Source organism: Festucalex cinctus, chromosome 5, assembly GCF_051991245.1.
Source record: "Festucalex cinctus isolate MCC-2025b chromosome 5, RoL_Fcin_1.0, whole genome shotgun sequence".
Classification (NCBI taxonomy): Eukaryota; Metazoa; Chordata; class Actinopteri; order Syngnathiformes; family Syngnathidae; genus Festucalex; species Festucalex cinctus.
The window spans coordinates 30,894,744-30,917,007 of NC_135415.1; the positions used below are offsets into that span (position 1 = coordinate 30,894,744).

The 22,264-nt window shown below is 39.5% G+C and overlaps 3 long non-coding RNA genes across 3 annotated transcripts; 2 read left to right on the forward strand and 1 right to left on the reverse strand.

The window, feature by feature from the left end:
- Positions 1–2,796: 2,796 nt before the first annotated feature.
- Positions 2,797–4,154, forward strand: LOC144019511 (uncharacterized). The gene is made up of 3 exons (XR_013283692.1): positions 2,797–3,208; positions 3,576–3,662; positions 3,744–4,154. It is a non-coding gene; the product is annotated as an uncharacterized LOC144019511 (long non-coding RNA).
- Positions 4,155–4,352: 198 nt separating this feature from the next.
- On the reverse strand, positions 4,353–5,836 carry LOC144019607 (uncharacterized). Its single transcript, XR_013283721.1, has 3 exons — positions 5,533–5,836; positions 4,861–5,091; positions 4,353–4,588 (listed from the first exon to the last, which is right to left on the reverse strand). It is a non-coding gene; the product is annotated as an uncharacterized LOC144019607 (long non-coding RNA).
- A 3,562-nt stretch (positions 5,837–9,398) lies between these two features.
- LOC144019724 (uncharacterized) lies at positions 9,399–20,700 on the forward strand. Its single transcript, XR_013283749.1, has 3 exons — positions 9,399–9,498; positions 9,589–9,749; positions 20,558–20,700. It is a non-coding gene; the product is annotated as an uncharacterized LOC144019724 (long non-coding RNA).
- The last annotated feature ends 1,564 nt before the right edge of the window (positions 20,701–22,264 follow it).

Sequence of the window (22,264 nt, forward strand, 5' to 3'; positions counted from 1 at the left end):
CATCTACAAATATATGTATTATTATTACATTAATTACTGCTCAATTTTGCCGTGGAAGATGCTGCATTGCGACTGGAATTCCTCCAGTACAGGTTTTCCAAGAAAGGGGCAGGCATTAATCGCACATTAAGAAAAATTTGTGGCGTTAAAGGAACTTGAAACTAACTCAAATTTAACGCATTAAATATATATATATATATATATATATATATATATATATATATATATATATATATATATATATATATATATATATATATATATATATATATATATAGATTGATAAAAGAATCAGAATTTTCTCTCATATATTTCATGGTTCAGGCTTCATAGGGTTACGTTTTAAGAATATACTTGAGGAACAACAACAACATGCAGGCTCGACTGTTGACCTAAGGAGCCGGCCGCGTTTGACGGTGCCCTCGGCGGCTCAGATCCAAGAAAAAGGCAGACTGCCTGGACCGTCTGGTCAGCTCCTAACACGCAGGCCGCAAAGTCAACACAAGGCACAAGAAGACAGTGAATGTCACACTTCACACATAGTTGAAAGGAGCCACAGGTCTCATTATGCCACCTAGAGCTTCTTTTGTCAACTTGGGTTTGATGTGCGGAGGGGAATCGTTGACGAAGACTCCGTGGCCGCCGCCGCCGCCGCCGCCACCTTTTGAAGTCACTGTCGGGACGAGGTCTTTCATATTTACAGAAAAGAGAGGGAAAACTCAAGGGGATCGCCCGTGATTGGCACGCTGTTGTTGGAGCAATAAATGGCTGCGGCTAATCACCGCTTGCACCCGGCCCGTTCATCGACCCGTACGCAGCCCCAGGAGTTTTGGAAAGACTGCTTCGCACGCACATTTTCCGGCTCCTCTAACATGAAACTTCCTTTCATCTATTCTTACCAAAAAAAGCCATTCAAACATCTTCCATAAATTATGCTCTTAGCATTAGAATCAAAGGCATATGCCATCCATCCTGGCGCTCTCAGTGAACTTCTTGATCGACAAGTTATCACCGCTCGCATTATGTGTCTTGTAATTCCAAAGGCGACTTTGAAACTTGACTGCATCATTCCTGACTCAGACAACAAAGTCCCAAGCCATCACATCAGTTTTTGTTTTTTTAATGGAAGAAAATATTGTTGGGGGGAAAATAAACTGATGCTACAAAAAAGACAAAATCTCAGCTCAGCTGAGTAGGCTGTTTTTCTGTGAACGAAATACAGCATCTATCTATATCGCTAGCTAGCTAGCTTGCTATCTATCAGATAGACAACGATCTCAAGACTTGTTGCCACATTTCTATTGTCAAACCAAATATAAGCCACCAAACAACTTAAGGATTATCGTGTGTACATTACAAGCTGGCATTATTATCCAGAATTTGTTTGAAAAGTGAAGTCTGATTTATATGTTTGCAATGCTGGGGCGTGCACAGCTGTGTGTACCTTCAGCTACGTCGAAAGGCTGCTTCGACAAGCTGTTGGTTCAAACAGAAAAGAAATGTAAACACTCATAGTTGCGTTAAATATAATAGCGTCCATTATCTGTACAGCTTGTCCTCATGACTGTGATCTGGAGATCATTGCGTCTGTCATTGGGTGAAAGAAAGGGCACACTGTGGACTGGTCAGCAGCCAATCATTACGTTGTTTCATGTTGGGAAGGGTACAGTAAAGGCAATTTTTTTTTTTTTTTACTCATGCTGACCACAATGGTACGGTCGGTACCTAATAGCCTGGCAAGCCACACCCACTTTCTTGAGAGAAAGTGAGTCTGGACAGGCTGCCGACCACTATGTATATGTGTATATATATATATATATATATATATATATATATATATATATATATATATATATATATATATATATATAAGTATTCTTATGGTTACAAAATTGAACACAATACTCAAGTTGAATATTTAAAAACAACTTGAACTAATTCTCATTTTGTCAGATCAGATTTTTTTTTTTCCACTTGCAGTGTAGCTGCTGTAGGTCTTTTATTAATATCCTTTACTTGTTTTATTTATAATATTAATCAGTTTTTTTTTATAAATTTTATTCTGATTTTAATGAGTTTCAATCTTGCTTTAGGCTACTGCCTTTTGATTTCTGTAAGACACTTTGTATTGCCTGTGTGTATAAAAGGTGCTATAGAAATAAAGCTGCCTTGCGTTGCCTCTTTGCTTCTGAATTGGAAACATTTACATGAACAAGTTCTGTGTACTACTTCCTATCTTTATTTATAGAATATTATATGGTAGTAATTGTTTGAACATGCTTTGCTTTTGCGATAAAACGCTCCAAATCAGTATGTCAACTGTTTAAACTTGTACCTATGGAAGGTCGTGGCTCTGTAAAACACGACGATTGGTTGGGAAACAAAGAAGTGGGAGCGTGAGAGTGTGCATGTGTCTGACAGAGGCTGTGCAAACAAGTCTCTGCCCTTATCTTTGTTCAAATAGTGTGGAAAAGGAAAGTCGGGGCGGACACAAAAGGGAGACGGGCTGGGTAAAAACAAAGTCTGGTACATGATGATGATCAACAAGGTCAAGTGTGGCACTGAATGGCTCAGTTCAGTCAGAGAGAGATAAGGCCCAACCTGCTGACAAGGTGTGTGCAGCTAAGGGGGGCGGGAAGTCGGCGAAAAAGATGTTCACTGGCTTGAGTTGATGGTGTCGCTAACCTGCAGCACCACCTGCTGGAGATGATAAACCACAGCAAGTACCACGAAAACATGTTGTAAGTTGTCGCCAGTCCAGGGTTTGGTCTTCACTCTCCTCCACAGCTGGAATAGGTCGCTTGCACATCGTAATGCATCATGGGAGTTTTTCCTTCGGGCGCCATATTGGGTGTCCGCCGGTTCACAAGGTACACTCGCGAGTTACACGGTAGAGCTTATCAACCTGATGTAATTTTCGCAGTATTTTCACGATTTACCGGAAGATCAAAAACAACGATACAGGCAGAAGGTGTCTCTGTGTGGCGGGATTGATCCTAATTACGTCCTGACCAAGGGTGATTTTTTTTTTGACGGAGAAAGCTTGCTGGCCAAATGTGACATCTCTGGACATCTTTCCCTACCTCGTGTTGACAACATGCTCCATAACACGCCAACAAATCCCTGGAGGCTTACAATTATTTTGTAAGCGGGTGGATACAGAGTGTAAACTTTAACATCGCATCAGAAGAAACGGTTGCTGTTGCACGTAAGTAAACCACATGGTGTTGGTAATTCTGCACACAAAAATGTTGATTTGTTCTCAGGCTTCCTGTTATCATTGTGTTTACATGCACAGCTGGCTTTACCTGATGTGGTTTTTCTAATAATTTTATAACAGGCAAATATGGCAGAGCGTATAAGAATAAAAAGTAACTGCACAGCCTCCCCGTGGCTTAATTAAATTTAATGCTACCCTTTCACTAGTTACATGTTACTTAATCAACTTATTCTAAATGGTTAAGGTTAACCACTCTCAGAGGGCGTATTTTTAGTTTCAGTTTCCAGTACAATAAAACGTGTTCATGGTAACTACTGAGCATACTGACAGCTTTTCTTATGATCTCACGGTTAAGGAGGCTGTCACAACACCCAATTTCTGTCTGGTGCCAGATGGCAACAATTCCCATCACTTGTCACGACAACACCAATAGTATTACCAGGTATGTATGGCTTTACTTTTTGTAGTTTCTTATTTAATTCTATGTTTCATATTTTCATTACAATGTTTGTAATATTTTCAGATTCAGGCACAGATGAGTTTAACTGGACGGGACTTCTGCGACTTTGTGGTGTGGACAAAGTGTGATTGAGCGAGTCCACCCAGATCGCTCATTTTGGCCAGTTGGAAAAGCCAGAGGTTTTTTTTCCCCAAATCCCCTCCTTACCTGAACTGCTCGGGAGAGCATTTACTAGATCAGCAGTGGACTTCCAGTGTTCCTGCTCAGCCGCTGTCACCTACCACTTGCTCATGTACTTCAAAGATGCGGAATAAAGTAGTTTTTTGTGCTGCAGCAGATTGTAAAATCAAATGATATCACTTGAAGTGTGCCAATCTAGACTGCCAAAAGGACAGTGGTTTTGTGACAAGTGTGAAACAAGGATTATTGGGAAAACTGTAACACAGTACTGGTACTTGTCTTACATTAAACAAATTTAAAAGAGAGCAACTTTTTCCTCTGTACATAGCATAATGAAAGTCATTGCGTACCCCATCAACATTACATCATACCGTCATCTCAGGATGGTAGGCAGTGGCACCTGTGCTAAAATAAACTACATTAATTAACAGTTCAATTTTTAACCCTGAAATTACTACATCTAATCATTATTCACTTCATTTTTTGTGCTTTTAGAAATAATAAAGATTTATGCCATTACTTTAAGAGGGACCATATTGCACATTGAGTCAAATCCTGTCATTTGTATTATGTATAGCTTTGTAAACAAACCCAACAATAGAATTTGTATAAACGCTGCCTTTATTAGCGCCAAACAAACAGTCGCATGTTGTCCTCCTCCAATGCTTTGATGCTCGCCTTCGTTTCCATCATGTCATTGGCAATCAAGTCGGTGTGGCATGAGATCCCTAAAGAAAAAAAAAAAGAAAAGAATCACAAAAAAATACGGTACCAGTAATAGGTTTAATATAGTAAAGTAGTATAGTTTTTTTGTCAGTGTAAAAGAAATGTACACATTTTGTTGCATTTTTTAATGTATGAACATTGCTACAGGCAAATACTTATTTCTATAAACACTTCCAAATGTCTCTAAAATATAAGGTGCGTGTACACACACAAACAAACACATACATTCACTCATGCATACAATATATCATGTAATGAATTCTGAGTGGCATACCAGAGTCAATGATGTCAGCAGTACTTGAGGGTACAGGTTACTGGAGCCATCTGGCTGCATAACTGCAACAATCTCTGCCACTTCGAGTCGTCTTTTCTTTGCTTGTCTCTCCTGTGCACGTTCATATCTTGGCACCGACTGGGCTGAGACATAGATGTTGTAACTTGGGACCCAACTTTAATGTTGGAGCCCAGTCGGGATGATTGGACAGAAAAACGGGCGCAGGGCGACCTGTTAAAATAAACAAATATATAAACAAATAAAATATGGAAAGACTGGCTATTTTACCGCAGTAGGGTGGCCGTGAATAAGTTCTTTAGCATGATGTGTAGGCTACCGGGTGTCTGTTTTCTTGCATCACCCCCGGGGGTCTGTTTTCTTGCATCAGCCCCTTCTGTCTCTTTTTTTTCCCAAGTTTACATTTTGCCACCCAAAAACATGTTATCGGCATTAAAAGCCCAAGACTAATCAATCCAATTTCAGCAGTAAACACTTTGCACTGGCACTACTTGGGTGAAAATGTTCGATGTTAGCTTTCGGCTAACGTCCGCTAGCCAGCTTGTACTACCGAACTTGCTTGCTCATGAATCCAAAACATAAGCAACTTGCCCATATATGGGCGGTCGAAACGTTATTAATCCTCATGCATTAAATAAAAGTAAACAAGCTTACCGCTCACAAAGTGATCGCTGCACACACGAGCCCAAAGTAACGACTTCCCTCCGGAGTCCGCACTCCTCTGTCTCCAGGCCCTGGTTCCTAATTATTTTCGGAATTCGGAAAAAAGACCGACCATTTTCCCCCTTGGCTTTGTTCGAACAGCCAACGATGCAGCAACAATGTACCATTTTAAACGCAGAAAACAAACGTGATAGATACGTGTTAGACCGAATCGCTACGTAAATGGAGGCCACCCAGCATGGCGACTACGAGAAATCCGAGGCGGAAGTGACGACATGTGCAAGCGACCTATAGACCCAAACTTCCCCGGACCCTGATCAGGAAACGCTGTAAGGAAAATGGATGGAACAAGATCACTTCTACACAAAGCTGATCTAATCGACACCGTCAAGAAGTGATCGATTTTCTGCTCAGTGGACATATGAATATGAAAGTTATAAAATATGATAGATAAATAAATAAATAAATAAATAAATAAATAAATAAATAAATAAATAAATAAATAAATAAATAAAAAATATAAAAAGTTAAAAATATGAAATATTAAAGTAAATACGTTAGTTGTTTATCTCTGTGAGCAAAGTGAGTGGGGCAATAATAGACCAATATATTTGCTGACTTTTGTGTGTACAGTAGTTTGTAACAATCGGCAGCGTAGCACCGCACCACAAGGTGGCGCTTTCTTTTCTTTGTGTGTTAGTAGTTTTTCTTTGTTGTTGTTGTTGTTGTTTTTGCCCGGATTTTCCCCTCAACGGTCTTTTTGTAATGCGCGGTGGCGTCGAGCCCGCTCCTTTTTGTTGTTGTTGTTAGCTTAAAAATAAATGTTGCGAACGTAAGTTGCTCTCCGTTTTTTTGTGTTTCTGTCCCGCTTCGCCGTCCATGGCAAAATCAGCCTCCACGCATTACAAGTTGCATACCTAACTAGCTGGCCTGTGGCATCATTAAAAGACTGTTTTTTTGTTTTGTTTTTTTAAATGAATGATAATAATGCTTGAATATTCAAACATTTTCTTGCTTGAAAGACTTGCAGCCCAGTAAATGAATCAAGGTTTTTCCTGGAGACACTCCAACAATGAAACTCCAAGTATCTCTTTTGCTCGCTTTGATATCTTCTGTTTCTTGTGTTTTCTGGAAAAGTGAACTTTAAAAAGGCCCCGAGCTCCTCATCTGACGCCGAGCATGACATTTCATATGATTTCAAACGGCAGCAAATAAAGTGTGAAAGGGCGACAGGCTCACAGCTTACTCTCACAGAGCATAAAGGATAGGATTAGTTGAAGGCTATCTCTGATGTGTCACTCATCTTCTTGGAGAGAGGAGGAGAAGACAAGATAAAACGTCTTTTTGGTGGACCGCAAAGCCATCAAGGAGGAAGCCAGCTATGCTTCAGTAGATATCTGATACAAGGGATCCAAATACTCACCTCAATCTTGGGCTGTGATCTCATGCTTGAGAGAAAGGGATTAAAAAAAAAAGAAGGAATAAATAAAAACCCTTTGAGGAGTTTCTAGGCCTCAAGTTGGTATACGCTGAGGTGGGAATTGTCTGCAGGACATTCGTCTACACGTTGACCAACGTGAGCCTTGACGACGTGATGGCCCGTTACGTTTCACCGAATACAGTTGGGCTCTGGTGAGCACGGAGAAAATTCCAGAAGAAAGAGGAATGAAGTCATGCAAGCTGAAGCCATTCGCTGGTCAGCTGAAGTCCAGGAATGATCACTACACTGCACATGGAGACTGAAAGACAGACATAAAATAATTGGTGGTCATTTAAATTAATAGGAAACGGGACAATAGAATAAACAGCACAAAATCTTGCCGCAATAATAATTTAAAAAAAAAAGCATTACTTTCTTTCACCATTAATAATATACGCAAAATTGAATACATCAGAATCTGACAAATTTATCTGATCATTTGACAAAAACATTACAAATTTAAACAAAACACAAAATGCTCACCAGGGATACCGATTATTAAATGCATTAATGTGTGCAGATGTAAAGTTTCAGTCTAACAAATTTTGCTCTGAAGAACATATCAGAGGACGGTAAAATTTTGACATCATCGAGCGCCAGCTTGCAGGCCTGAACTAGCGCTGTGAAGATGCTAATAATTCAAATTTTATCGACGACAACTAATAATTCGAAAGGTCAATGTTGATGTTGATGTTGTTGTTGTTGTTGTTGTTTTTATGCTCTGAAAAAAAAAAAAAAAAACTTAAATTGGGTCGAAAAGGTTTTGGGTTATTTAAAAAGTTAAGTGAAATGAATAACACACAAAACATCCCAAAAATTGGGTTGTAATTTTTTTTCTTCATTTTTTTTTGTTGTCAAAATGAATTTGCCACAAAACAACAAGAATATTTTGACCCAGCTTTTTGGTTTACACGCATAACCCACAGAGCTGAAAATTGAGTTGTTTTGTGGGTTATCCATTTGACCCAACTTTTTGTTTTTAAGCAGGTTATATTATATTATATTATACAGTATTATATTATATTATATTAAATTATATTATATTATTTACAAAATATTTGGCGGTGCCCTTTCAGAAGCCTGGCAAATTGCAAAGCTGCTATTATTGAGCTTCATGGGATTTTTTTTTCTTTTTTTAAAAAAAACAACATAATTTTGACAATTGACTTTCTGATTCAACCATCTTGTCTGTAATAACTTGACTCAACCAAATCAAATGTAGCATCTCAAATATAATCAGAATTGAGTTTTTTAATCCTGGCAAATAAATCGACTGCAAACATGATGAAGAGGAAAAATAAATAAAGCAATCTTCTTGGATCTGGTGTTGCCATCTAGTGGTGGCATACATCGCATCCTCGTTTTCCACAGGTCGAGGACACAGACATGCACAGCATGTAACGACATGAGCATTTTCTTGGATTTAATCCTTCAGTAATATTCAAAAACGTTTAGTCTAACAAGATGTGCGCATGCCAAAGCCAAACAGATGGAAGCTGGCACTGCAGGTCAGAGATGGAACATGAACTCTTTGCCAGTTCCGTTGCTCGAGTAGGATTAATCGGCTGGAGCAGGGGCCCTGATGGGGGGAAAGTTGTGGGGGAGGGGAATAAAGTGAAAAGAAAAAACCCCCAGAAAGGAACATGGATAACTCTTCTTTATCAATCAGATGCTGCGGCCTATCTCTCCCTCTCGCTGCTTAAAACAGATAATGGGTGTGATCCAGACTATATCCGGGTTCTCAAGTCAACTGTTCCTTTAGAGGTGTGACATCCATGTGTCCATTTCCTAGTTCAGTTGTCCTCATTTGGGTCGTGCTGGAGAAACGACAACCGTGATTTACAGGCGATTCCTTCCTTGCTCGTCAGTCAAGGTGCATCTTTGAATGGTTACGTTCCCTTCACAGTTGACAGACTCTGACTCTGAGGAGATGTCAGATTGTCACGTGAAGATTTTTGGCCGTAAATAATGAACACGTTTAAGATTGTTGGCCCTGACCGTGTTGGATCCTCTATCATTGGGACCAAACTCTGAATTGACCTCAGGCCAAAAGGTCTTATGACATCAAACTGTCGCGCTTTTGACGTCCTTGGTTGGGAAGGGGCAAAAATCCGTTTTAAAAACAGCTCGAAATGGATGAAACATCAAAAGGTGGTCATGGACATTAACATTTACGGTTGTTGCTGCCATTAGAGGCAACGCGCATTTATTTAATTGATTAATTTCATAGTTTTGAGTTGGTAGTAAAAGAAAAATAAACAGGTCATTATTTTTATTTAAAAATGTTAAATAAGTCATAGTATTCAGATAATTTCATTTGGATGAAAAACTTTATTGAAAAGCGGAACAGACTTTTTGTTCCATCATCCGTTGCTAAGGGACACTGTTAATTGACGCACAGGTGGACGACAGGAAGGAGCTTGTCAAGAAGACGTGCTTTTTCTTATTATTCCTTTTTAGTGAACGTGGCCAATGAGGTAAATACTTGTCATTTCATTTCTTAATTGTTTATTGTGAAGCCTCTTTATTTTGTGTGCTAATTGAGCTTATTTTCGCTCTTTTCTTAGTTCTCACGACATTGTTGGTGTGTTGTTTAACATGTACAAGACATGTAGACGACATTAAATATCTGTTGAAACCCAAGAACGAATTTGAGCCTTGATTGAACTCAAAGGGAGTAACAACGGTGATGATGATGATGATGATGATGATGATCACAGTATCACAGGTGAGTCCTTGCAATGGCAAAACAGGCATAGTCTGTTTTACAAGTTTTATTTTTTCATTTCAATTCACATAGCATAAGTAAAGCCCCAGCAGTGGTCCATCATGGGTCTATTTTTCGAGATGTAATCCTGCCTGGTCTAAAGATGCTGTTGTCAAAAATATCTGCGTTGCTTGGATTTTAATATCTATAACAATAACGTATATACACTCTCTTTTCAAATCCAATGATGCTCTAATATGGCTGCTGACTGAGAATTGTGTTTATTCTTAAGTTGATTCCCTCTACCGTCTCATACAGCTGGTTTGCTAGCTTGATCAAACGTAGCAGTAGCAAGCTTAACATGTAAAAATATTGGAGCATCCTGACAAAAGCACTGAGAAAAGATTTCTATCAAGAAGGCATATTTGGAAACCATCCATGCATTCATTTTCTGCACTGCTTGTCCTCGTTAAGGTCGTAAAACTGTTGGCGCGTATGTATCCCGGCTGACTTGACCCGAGAGGCGGGATGCACCCTGGGATGGTCGCTAAACAGTTGTGGGAGGGCACATATAGACAAACAACCATTCAGACAAATGGTTCAACCTGACCTTGACCTTGTCATGTTTGTGTGTGTTCCCTGCTCCTCCTCACTGTCTTGTGCTCACGAGTGTCTCCGCTAAACTGTAGCCTACCTCGTTTTCCCCGAGAAGAGCATTTAACTGTCAGGCTTTGGCTAATCGTATCAATGATGCGATCAAAAAAACAGCATCTCCTCATTCGCATGACCACATTTCTGATGTGGAATCATAAATTCAATCACAGTACAACGTTGCCCTTTGTAATTGACTGTTGACCAGTCAAGTGTGTAGTCTGCTTTCTGGCAAAAGTCAACTGGGAGTAGGACAGAGATCCTTGCCGTCCAACCCTTCCAGATGCTTCCACAAACTGAATGAAAATCAATAGAATTGTTGTGCAAATGTGCTTTGCCACCATCTTGTGGTGTATATAGGCAATTGTAACCCTCATCGTCATTATTACGTTTCTGAAAGTAGGTCCTTTCTGTCGAGGTACATAGGCAGCTTTATTTGTCTGTCTGTGTATTTGTCTTTACTGGAGGGGGAAAAACGTCTAAAAAGATGGTCCTTGAGTCATCCTGGTTGTGTACAGTATTCGAAAGCTCCTATATGTCTGTTTATGTGTGCAGGGCCGCTCACGTCACCCTTAAATAAAATTCAAATATGTCGTCACTCATCACATAGTCCACAGTTCATATTTCAGTGAGTTTGATTGAAGTCCCAAGCGTTGGATTTTAGTGATCCGCACGAGTACCCGGATGTGTGACGTGCAGCGTCATTTTGTCACTGGAATTTCAACACGGTTGTGAAGTTTTCTGTTTCACAGTCGAGAGCTTCTGGCTTTGAATCTCGGCTCAGCCCTTTTCATAACGTACACAACATACACTAACACAAGATGAGCATGGAAAGACGTCTCACTTGATTTCCCAATGCAGGTTGAACAACTCAACCACAAGATGGCAGAATTGCAGCACCGACTGCAGCTCGTTCCATCCTATTTAGACATCCCTCACCTTTCCGCCGATTATTTGTATGACATAACATGATGATTACACACTTCGCGTCGTATCTGTCCAGTCACCTGCACTGTTAGATTGCCAAGGTGGCTGCCCTAAAAACTCCCTCATGTGTTCACTGTCATCCTGGTAAGAAGAAAAATCTAATAACACGGCTGACTAACTGCTCAGCCTGCTTGTTATGCTGTTGTGAGCTTGGTTGAAAGAAATATGCATAAATTAAATTCTGGTTGCGGGTCGTCAACTAAACCAGCTTCTGGAGATGAAAGAAGTTGAACTTTTGCAACAAGAATGTTTGTGGTAATCCCCTGGACCTGATTGCCGTTTGCCAGGTAATTCCTACAATTTGGCCCGATCAGCAAAGAGGAATTTCGGTGGAAGATGTGAGGCCCCTCTGGTCTTGCACACTATTTTAAAAAAAAAAATACAAATAAATACTCCAGGGGAAGAGCAAGGTGTTTACAGTCTATCCATCACAGAGTAGCAGACATTCAATGGTGAGCAGAAGTCCAGTATCCAAAAAGAGACCGAGTGTTGTCTATATCAGAGCACATCGTGTTGTGTAGAAGCATCAGGATTCGTTCCATCCGCTTCCATGTGCTTCCCGGAGAATGAGCGAGAAGCTTATCATCTGTCTCCTCATTTCATGCCCCGTGGAAGTAAATCTGGATGGAACTGTCATTGACGCACCTCCATTACTACACAGCACACTTACAGCAGAGTAGGGAGAAGCAAAAAAAAAAAAAAAAAAAAAAAAAGTCACCTTTTTCCATTGCAGAAGAAGGTGAGTCGGCTGCCTCCAACCTGAAAATGTCTTCTAAACTGAGATAACTGGTCCAATATCGGCAGCTAATGAGGCAGAAAGAGAAGCTGTAGCAGACAGACACTATCATCTCTGACTCGTACGTTTTTTTTGTTTTTTTTGTGCAAGATAAGCTTTGTCAGAGGTCACAAAAACTGATAGTTTGACCCATTTCCAGTGCTATTTTTGGCGCCGGTCGTAAATCTGATGGCAACCCGTGGTGAATGAGCACTAATGTTTTTTTTTCTTTCTTTTGGCTCACAGGGGAAATCTGTTTGTGCTGCTTAGTAGTTGAACCGCAAAACACTTTTACTCGTGGTGAGAAGATTATGTTCATGTTTTATTGAACATTGCCCTCAGCACCTCTCATCCTTGACAGTCTGATTCCAGGATGACCTTAATGTTTAACCAATGGAGTGTTGCAATTCACTTCCAGTGACCCCTCCGTCAACCTCATCAGCCTCAGAGGTCCTTTGGGTGGCCTTTATAGGCCACTCTGGCAGTGGATTAATATCTTTGCCGCCCATCTTAACTGTCCTTGCACTTGTTATCTTTGCCCTTTACTTCACTTGTACAGACGCGGCTGACTTTGCTGTGCACTGACAACACTTGATTACCTCCAGTTTATGTGTCCTTTTATTTACAATTTTGGTTTCACTTTTTTTTTCTTTTTTTTCTCCCCTCTATGCCTTTCAGCTTGCCGCTACTGAAATATGTTTTGTCCCCAAATCTGGCATCCAAACTGTTTTATATTCGATTGCTAAATGAAGTTATCACAATAACAATCCCATTAAAAAAAAAAAAAAAAAAGACTTACCTCTTGGGAACAGATGCAAGATGGATGTTATCCTTGAGAAAATTGGCACTCTTATTTTGGAAAATTGCTGTGCATTAATATAGAAATAAATGATGCATGATTGAGATTAATGGAAGAAGTAACAATTATAATCTGTAGGGCTGCAATATTTAATTCATATCTACTGCATCATTGATTTTTTTTTCCCCCCTCCAGACAATTAAACTGGAAATTAAAGAGATGATCATGAATAAAATGTGATCATTGTGAAGAAACGAAATGTACTTTTGAAATAATTGCCTGAAACACATTAATTTCTCCTTTTTTGCGCAAAGGATGTTTCCAGAACTTGTTCTTGTCACTGTTTGTTTTGAATGCATCCTTCATTTTTTTTTATTTTTTTTTTAACAGAAAATGTCAAACGGTCCTCATCAGACTCTGGGTTGAAAATGTTTTCACATTCTAGTTAGGATCTGTTTGAACTTTTTAACAATCTTCAAGTGTCTTTTTCGACAGCACCAACAAGACACACAGAAGGTGACATCAGATTTTTCCTGTTTTGCCTCCCTTCTGTGAGGTGAAACGCATTGAGAAATTTCCTTTGAATAGTTCAACGTTTTGATGTTTTCTTCTGAAAAATACCTTTTCTCCTGCAGAGAAGCTTTGAACACGTTTCATCTTAACAGGCATATGACAAAAATCAAACACGTTAGGTGACTCAATTCCCTTCTCAATTCAAACAATCTGAGTTGATTTATGCATTTTTTTTTTGTTTTTTTGTTGCCCATTTGTCAAGACATGTAAACATCAATTGAAGCCCCAGTCGAGCGTGAGCAGCAATTTTCACGAGAAGTGGCTGCTGTCGCCCCCGTTAAGAGCGAAGATGCTCTCGCGTGTGTCATGCGCAGTCCCGTCCCGTCCCGCCTCGGTGAATCTGATGTCTCCGTTGTAGTGGTGGGATTACTCCGGGGATTATCAGGGCACTGGCAGCCCACATTGATGGGACACAGATGACAGTTGCCATCATGTTGTCTCCCGCTTCAACCCTTGGAAAGCGCCACAAACAGCAGATTTATATGCGTACTATAGCAGGCCAAGAAGTTACACATCAACCCGGCGGAGATTAGGCTAACTCTTCTTCACCCCTCCGAAGGGGGGTTCACAAGTGTCTCTCGTGACCCAGTTTGGGCTGGATTAGCAAAGGCACCGCCGGAGAATCGGGCCCCCGGAAAGTAAATTCACTTTAGGCAGCAACTTAATTTTTTTCCCCACCAGATGGCACTGTTTTTTCTTTGATTTTTAATATATTTTTACATTGAATACTATCATAGTTCAATTGCAAAATCAATGCATATAAATAGTGTTAAGGCTGAAACTGTATAATTGTAATTTAAAAGTTTGTTATTAACTTTTTTTAAAAATTAATTCTAAATTATTATTTTATTAAGTAATTTAAAAATTTTAATTGAAAACTGCAACACAAAGCAAAACGATTCTAATGGGAACTTCTAGCACAAGCTACATTACAGCCTTCTGTTAAACTAAACATTGAAAGAAATGTGCTTATATTGAGAGAGTGCGAATAATTAGCTTTTCATTGCAGCACATCTGCCATATTTTGTGGAAAGGGAGAGCAAGACATGCGCCCGATTTAGATTCTATTCCTTTTTGACAAAACTTGCGGTCAGGACGCACTCAAGATGGTCAGGAAACCAAGTCCTAATTTTAGAACCATCGTTTGCGACTGCTGGGGGATCTCCCGCGATGCACGTGTCTATCTCTTCACATCATTCTGTACTGAAGAAGGTTCTTCTTTCTCTCGAGTTAATGCTGACAAAACTATTACATACGTGAATGGCGGATTAGTGTTTCGCCAGCGCATCTATTTCATAATCAAGAAGTCCTTCGTTTTGACTTGGCACACTTTGTGAAGAGTTTGCATCTTCTGTTAGTTCAATTGGAGACTGTAAATTGTCCATCGGTGTGAACGTGAGTTGAAGTTATTATTATTATTTGTTTATATGAGCGGTGTGCAACCTGCGGCTCGAGAGCCACATGTGGCTCTTTCATCCATCTGCTGTGACTCTCTGTGACTTTGGAAAATAAAAAATGAGTATTTCATCAACAACTTCCTGTTTTTTGTTTTGTTTTGTTTTTAAACTCATTCACTGCCAATGACAACTATAGACGTCAAAAATTCAAGCAAACAACCAGTGTTAATATTGAAAAAATAAATAAATGCAATTTTAATAATAATAATAATAAAAGAAAATTTAATGAATGAATGAATGAATGAATTTATTTATTTATTCTTATTTTTTTGCCACAGTTTGAATGGAGATGCTAAATGAGGAAAAGTGTTTGGCTGCTCAACCAATTAAGCTTTAATTGGTACATCTAAATGCACCCTAGAGGCTCGCATAGCTTACTGCCAAAATTTGTAACTGAGCAAAGCCTTACCATTTAGTGGTCCTTTTTTGTCGACTGAAGCTGTTTGACTTGCAATCTGTTAGGCAATAATGGATGGTCCGTTTCCCTCTTATCTAACTAAGACGGCGATGATCGCTTGAGCTTGACTTTTTTTTTTGTTACTTGGATTTATGGCACCGATGTGCTCTCTTGACATTGAAACGAATAGCGTGCTGTCACTTTACTCAGCTCGACATTCACTCAAGCTAAACTGGCGATGATGATGATGATGATCAAACAGGTACGTCTGGCTGGCGGCACAACCCCAAACACAACAAGCATTTGTCATCGTTTCAGATCGCAAACAAGGTTTTGGATGATTCACAGCAGTCAATGAATCTTTTCATTAGATAATCTATTATTATGACATGGTAAAATATTTAGCATGCTTTACATTTGAATGGAATATTATACTTGTGCATGTAGTGAAGCTCGTATAAAAGAGTCCAGTAAAATAATATAGTGCGTAACATTTTATAAGATTTCCAATTAAAACCTGATGAGAAACACAGTGTAATTGATACATGAATTGTCGAATCGACCTGTTCCCTCGTGGAACCATGACCTCCAGGTTTTTTCAAAACAGCTACGTATGTTTGCTCGGTCTTCCGCTTTGCACCCTTAAACCTTTCCAGACTTGCCATTAATGTTCGGGAGAGCTGCCGGCAGCGGCTGCTATAATAGAAAAACCTCCAGTTTGCCTCCCGCCTGTGAAGGACGCAGAAGCCATTTTCTCCGTGGAGATAATAGGTCGAATGCTTCCCGCATATCAAATGTGTCTATCATTGTTGTATCCACGGAAGAACATAGACTACCAAGAAAAGAGAGGGAACAAAAAAAAAAGAAAAAGAGCCTTAGCGACACAAGCAGAGAGCTCATTATTCATTGTAGTCTGAGGAAGATCAACTTTTTTTGAAGGTTTAGTGGGTGAAAAAGAACAAATAAATGCTTGTGCATGGAGAAGTATATCTAATTGCAGAGCACAAATACAGTTTTGTGCAGTCTGGTTGATATGCTGATTTAACGGGTGTCGTTTGATTTGGTGAATGCTGTTCTTCTTCTTCTTATTATTATTATATTCATAATCAACACTCTGCTGTAGTATGCATCTTTCTTTTCTTGCCAATAGCCACCACCCACTGACCTTACATCTATCTATATAGAACTTTATTACCAAGTTGTTGTCACAGTGCAATTCATGCAGTTTAATTTGCAACTGAAGGCACAATTGCCATCTGAGTCGATTAAACAACACCAATAGATTTACCTCAGAGGCAATCCAGTCACAGAAAAGGAAAAAATAATCAGAACCATTTTCCAAACTCTCTGAAATATCTTTGTTGAGGCCCAAATATTTCATCATTTAAATTATACAACCAGACCAAAAGCAGACATGACAAAATGCCATAAAAATGCTGATTTCGGTCCCTCTCTGCCTTTTTTGTTTTTAACTCATTCACTCCCAGACATTTTGACAAAAGCAATCCCGTTCGCTCCCGGCCGTTTTGCTGGATTTTGACTGGTTTTGCAAGGCCCACAGAATATTGCTATAAACAACATGGAACCTATCAAAAGAAAGAATAAAGTCTCTTCTTTCATCAGGAAGAAAACAAATATATTTCTATCTTTTCCGTTTTGCAGCAATTAGCATTAGAAGAGAGCTAAGTTTCATCAGTTTTCACAAATCTATTCAAAATTGAAAGTAATTGAGCTTTTTTTCAACATGGCCCTGGTTGATCTCCTTTGCTCTGCTGCCACCTGCTGGCTGTTTGTGTAAAAACTACCATTTCTGCAAACATTCTTTGCAGTTGAGAGGCTGCATCAAATCCTTCTGTATGCTTTAGCATTAAACAACAACAGCAACAACAACAAAAAAACGTATAAATACGTCTTTGGGACACTTAAAACATTTCAAAAAAACGTATTTATACGTTTTTGGGAGCAAATGAGTTAACTTTCTCTTCCAAACCAGACTGTGTGAGAGACTCACATGAACAAAATAATTTGTGCCTTCATTACTCTCTATTCCTTCAAAAACATTTTCATTTACTTTCAATTTAAAAATGTGTTTTAAAGCCTGGGTTATGATGTCACAATGATTTATGTGTCAGTGTTGTTCGTACAAATTCTGTTCATCTCTGAACCGCTTTGATAGAGCCAAGAGTTTTCTGCTCCTTCCTCTCTTGCAGTAATCGCCAAGCAACTTTGCCTTTAAGTTGCTGAAGTTACCTCAGCAGGTTTAAGACTTTTTTTCTTTTTTTTTCTTTCCAGATGTTGCAAGTCTATTGAAATTCTGGGTTTCCCAACCAGATGAGGATGACAGATAACGTCATCCTGCTATCCTAGGATGATAGAAACTCTACAAATTATTTACTATAAATACTGTACTTATTGATCAGATTACACCTGCAGATAACTAGAATTTCTAAAAAATTAAATTGTGCAGAAGCGCATTTTTGCCACAACAGAAAAAAAAATAAAATAAAAAGTTCAACTTTTGGTTTAGGTCACTGGAAGAGTCTGTTTTGTGTCTTATAAATGGAAGTTGTATGTAACTATGCTGCTCTTCTATGATATGAATATACCAAATTATATATAATAAAAGATTTCAGACTTAAAAAGAAGACACTCATACTGGTGTGTAAACACAGTGACCGGAACTGAAAAGAATTGCTTCATTCTGTTCTGCTGAATGTGGAAACCAAACTTAAGACATTTTCATGGGACACTTGACCACATTTTAATTCAATGGGATATTTTTCATGTCAAAACGTGAAACTTTATTAACGTTATCCAGTGATATTGAACTTTGTATTAACTGTTGTGGCAGCAATACACTTCTGCACTTTTGCCACTAGATGTGAAGACAATAACATTGTCAAGAAAAAGGCGAGAATGATGATGTCATCCCACTCAATGACCAATTCAGTCAACAGCAGTTGATTTTTTTACTCAAACTCAGCTCGGTTCGGGTTCAGCCTTGCTCAAGACCAACCATAACAGGCGCTATCGAAAGTGGATGGATGAGAAAGAAGGGACAATTGTATAAATGAAGAAGTTCATATTGTCTGAAACTGACTTTGAGTTTTCTTTCCGGAGAACGGCAACGAGGACATTAGCGAGCCGAATGCGCCGACGCAGATGCTCCGTCCTCGTATCAAGCAGAGGAATGTTGCACGTTGGAAAAACACATTGCCTTCCTCGTGGCACTCGCATCTATCAGCAGTTTATGGCTGCTCTTCCTCCACTTACGCGACTCCCCTGCGACATCCATCTGTGTCAACTTGCAGCAACTTGCAGATTTCCTCGGGCTTTATTTAGTTGTCTTGTGGTGATAACACTGTCTTCTTTTACCATGTGTTTTCTCTGCAAGTCAATGTGGATGTTTTTTTTGTTTTTTTTACAAGAAGGAAGGTCACAAAATAATTCCCCCCCCCCCTCCTCCACAGTGTTATATAATGAAAAATGATGTAGGAATGCGTGACACTCCTGGTAAGTGATTCGCCGCATGTGCGACATCAGGTGACACAAACAGCTTAAGCTTCACCACTTTAATAAAGGATTCACGTGACCGATTATTCCGTCACTACAACCTTTTTTTACTTACATACAAAAGCAAGACAAAAATGTGACTGTGTGTTTTTAGTTAAGGTTTTGAGAGTGTCATGTGAAATATGCAATTTGGCAAAGTTATCGAGACGCTGACACTGAGCAGTGTAGCCCACAACATTTGGGCATGCACAGTGCAAAATAAGCCATTTTCCAGCCTGATTTGGCAGCTGACTCACTTTTTTTTTTTTTTTTTTTTTTTTTTTTTTAATTTGGGACGATTTCAAGGCATCGATTGCAACAAACAGAAGGAAATGAGATGATGATTTCCTGCTACTTTGATGTCAAACATGAAACAAGAATGACAACCGGATTTCCCATTTGGAGTCCATCACTGCAAATTGTGTTGTTTTTTTTCCGTGTGCGTTGTCAACAAAATTAAGACATACACAATTTAGCACCTTTTTGGAAGCATTGTTACTTTGAGTGTAAAGATAACTGAAAAGTCTTATATTTGAAACACCTTCAGGACTGGAATGAAGTCATGACCTTCAGGATGATCTGGAGATGTTATTGCAAATGACTTTTCTTTCATTTTTACATTATTCCATAGAGTTTGATGGGGTTGAAGTCAATGACTGCGATTGGTGTACCCCGCCTACTGCCCAGAGCCAGCTGAGATGGGCTCCAGCACCCCCCACGACCCTTATGAGGAATAAGTGGTCAAGAAAATGGATGGATGGAGAAGTGGATGAGTGGGTTGAGGTCTTCTACAACTCGCTCATCTAAGTATGCCTTCATGCACATCGAAAGATCGCAGTAGTACAAAAGAGCTGGAAAAAAAAGGAATTAACATTTGGGAAACTATGATCTATTCCAGAGGTGTCAAACTTAAGGTCTGGGGACCAAATCGGCCCAACACATTATTTTATGTGGCCTGCAATAGCAAATCATGTGTCATCTTCCATGATCCTTACTAAAATCTGTTTCAAAATCCTAACCTTATAATGCCAAATGTATCATATTAAATATAAGACATTTTGAGCCCTCTATTTCATTCGTGTAATATTTTCCCCCCAATAAAACCCTGACGTATATGATCTGACACATGCATTGCACCGATAATCCATTAGAGGGCAGTATCACCCAGATGATGGCTTTTCCAGCCACCCTGCAAGATGGCCCCAAATGAGAAAGGAGAGACACCTGTACTCATTAATAGTGGGAAATATTCTTTCTGATTTTGGGAAATACTAATATGTTCGACATGTCAGTTTATTATTAGATTTTTGACAGTTATAAATAAATGTACGAATTTAAAGCATTGTGACCGGATGTATCAAATATGACACAAATCAAAAGTCGTGTGTGGAAGTTGATTTTCAAAAAAATAATAATAAAATATAAATGAATGAATAAATAAATAAAAATCAAAACTATTTTCTTTCATATATATATATAAATGGTTAGCATTGTGGTTAGCGGAGGTTGGCGCGTAATCCCAGTGAATTCCTCTCACACTCATAAACATGCACTCGAGTTCACATGACAACTTCAAATTTCCCATACGTTTGTGAATACTTTTTGTCCGCATGTGTCCTGCGATTGGCTTCCATCCAGTTGAAGGTGTACCCCTCCTTTGACCCAAAGTCAACTCGGCTGGCCTCCAGCTCACCCCCACCGAGGCGAAGCGCGATGGGAAATGGATTGATGGATGCGCATGTGCCACCATCACCCGAAGGTGAGCGGTAAATAGAAACGGGAGTGGATGTAAAGTGGCACACGGCAGTTCGACGGCGCGCTGAGCAACCTGAGCACACAAAAAGCTGCTGCTGCTTATCAAAGTGCTGCAGTGGGAGGGAGGAGCTCAAATCGGCACAACAGCAATCGCTTGTGGCTCTTGTTGTTGTGACTCTCATTATTGTCCGTTCATCTGTTTTTTTTTCTGTGCCACTTAGCCTGATTGGGGACCGGCGCGAGCTGGCTTTGCGGCGGGGCGCACCCTGGATTGGTCGCCAGTCACACTCGCATTCACATCTTCAATTAACCTATCATGCGTGTTTTTACAATGTGGGAGGAAGCCACATAAGCCAGCAAACCACATAAATGTGAGGCGGACGTTACAATGACTTCACGCCATGTTCAAAAGTGTCCATGCGCAACGAAAGGATAAACTAGCAAAACATTTTGCAAGTCTTTTCTTAAAAATAAAAAAAATGTAATTATAAAATAATAATAATAAAAAAAGGTAAAGTACGACTGTACTTCAATCCGATGGGTGGGAAGGTTTGATCCTATGACAGCGACATGCTGTGCATACACTATTTTGTCTGAATTAACAAATCAATTAACTTATTTGCTTTCAAAAACATATAAATATGCTTTTTTTTTTGTCCCAAAGACGTATTTATACGTTTTTTGTTTTGTTTTTTTTATGCTAGAGCATACAGAAGGCTTTGATTCAACTGCAAAGAACTGTTGCAGAAATGGTAGTTATTACACATACGACCAGCAGGTGGCAGCAAAGCAAAGGAGATCAACCAAGGCCATGTTGAAAAAAAAAAAGCTCAATTACTTTACAATTCTAAATCCATCTATCCATCCTTTTTCTGAACCGCTTGCTCCTCACAAGGGTCGCGGGGTGCTGGAGCCTATCCCAGTCGGCGGGCTGGCTGCCAGCCAATCGCAGCAATTCTAAATAGATTTGTGAAAATTTATCCAAGTATATTCTAATGCTAATTGCTGCAAAATGGAAACATAGAAATATTTTTTTTTTCCTGACGAAATAAGAGACTTTAATCTTTCTTTTGATAGGTTCCATGTTTTTATAGCAATAGAAGACAATATTCTGTGGGCCTTGCAAAATCAGTCAAAATCCAACCTGAAAATGCAACTGCAAATGAAATAATATTATTGATTTGCTTCTTATTATTGTTTTAATAACAGCAGATATTCTACTCACACAAGCGTGGGAGGACTCCACTCATAAGGGCATACATGAGTCAAACCCGGAACCCCAGAACTGCAAGGCAGATGTTCTAACCAGGGAAGTAGCTATTCTGATATCTCGTGGTCTTAGTCCGGAGGCTCCTGTAACGCCTTCCAGAGGGCATGAGGGTAAAGTGTCCATGTGCTGGATGACTGGAGTCTTTCGTGATTTTCTTGGCCCTCTTCAGGCACCGCCTCATATAGATGTCCTCAATAGAGGTGAGTGGTGCACCGGCGATGCGCTGGGCGGCTTTCACCACCCCCCGCAAAGCCTTCCGGTCCATAGCTGACCAGTTTCCATACCAAACTGTGATGCAATTGGTCAAAATAGTCTCAATA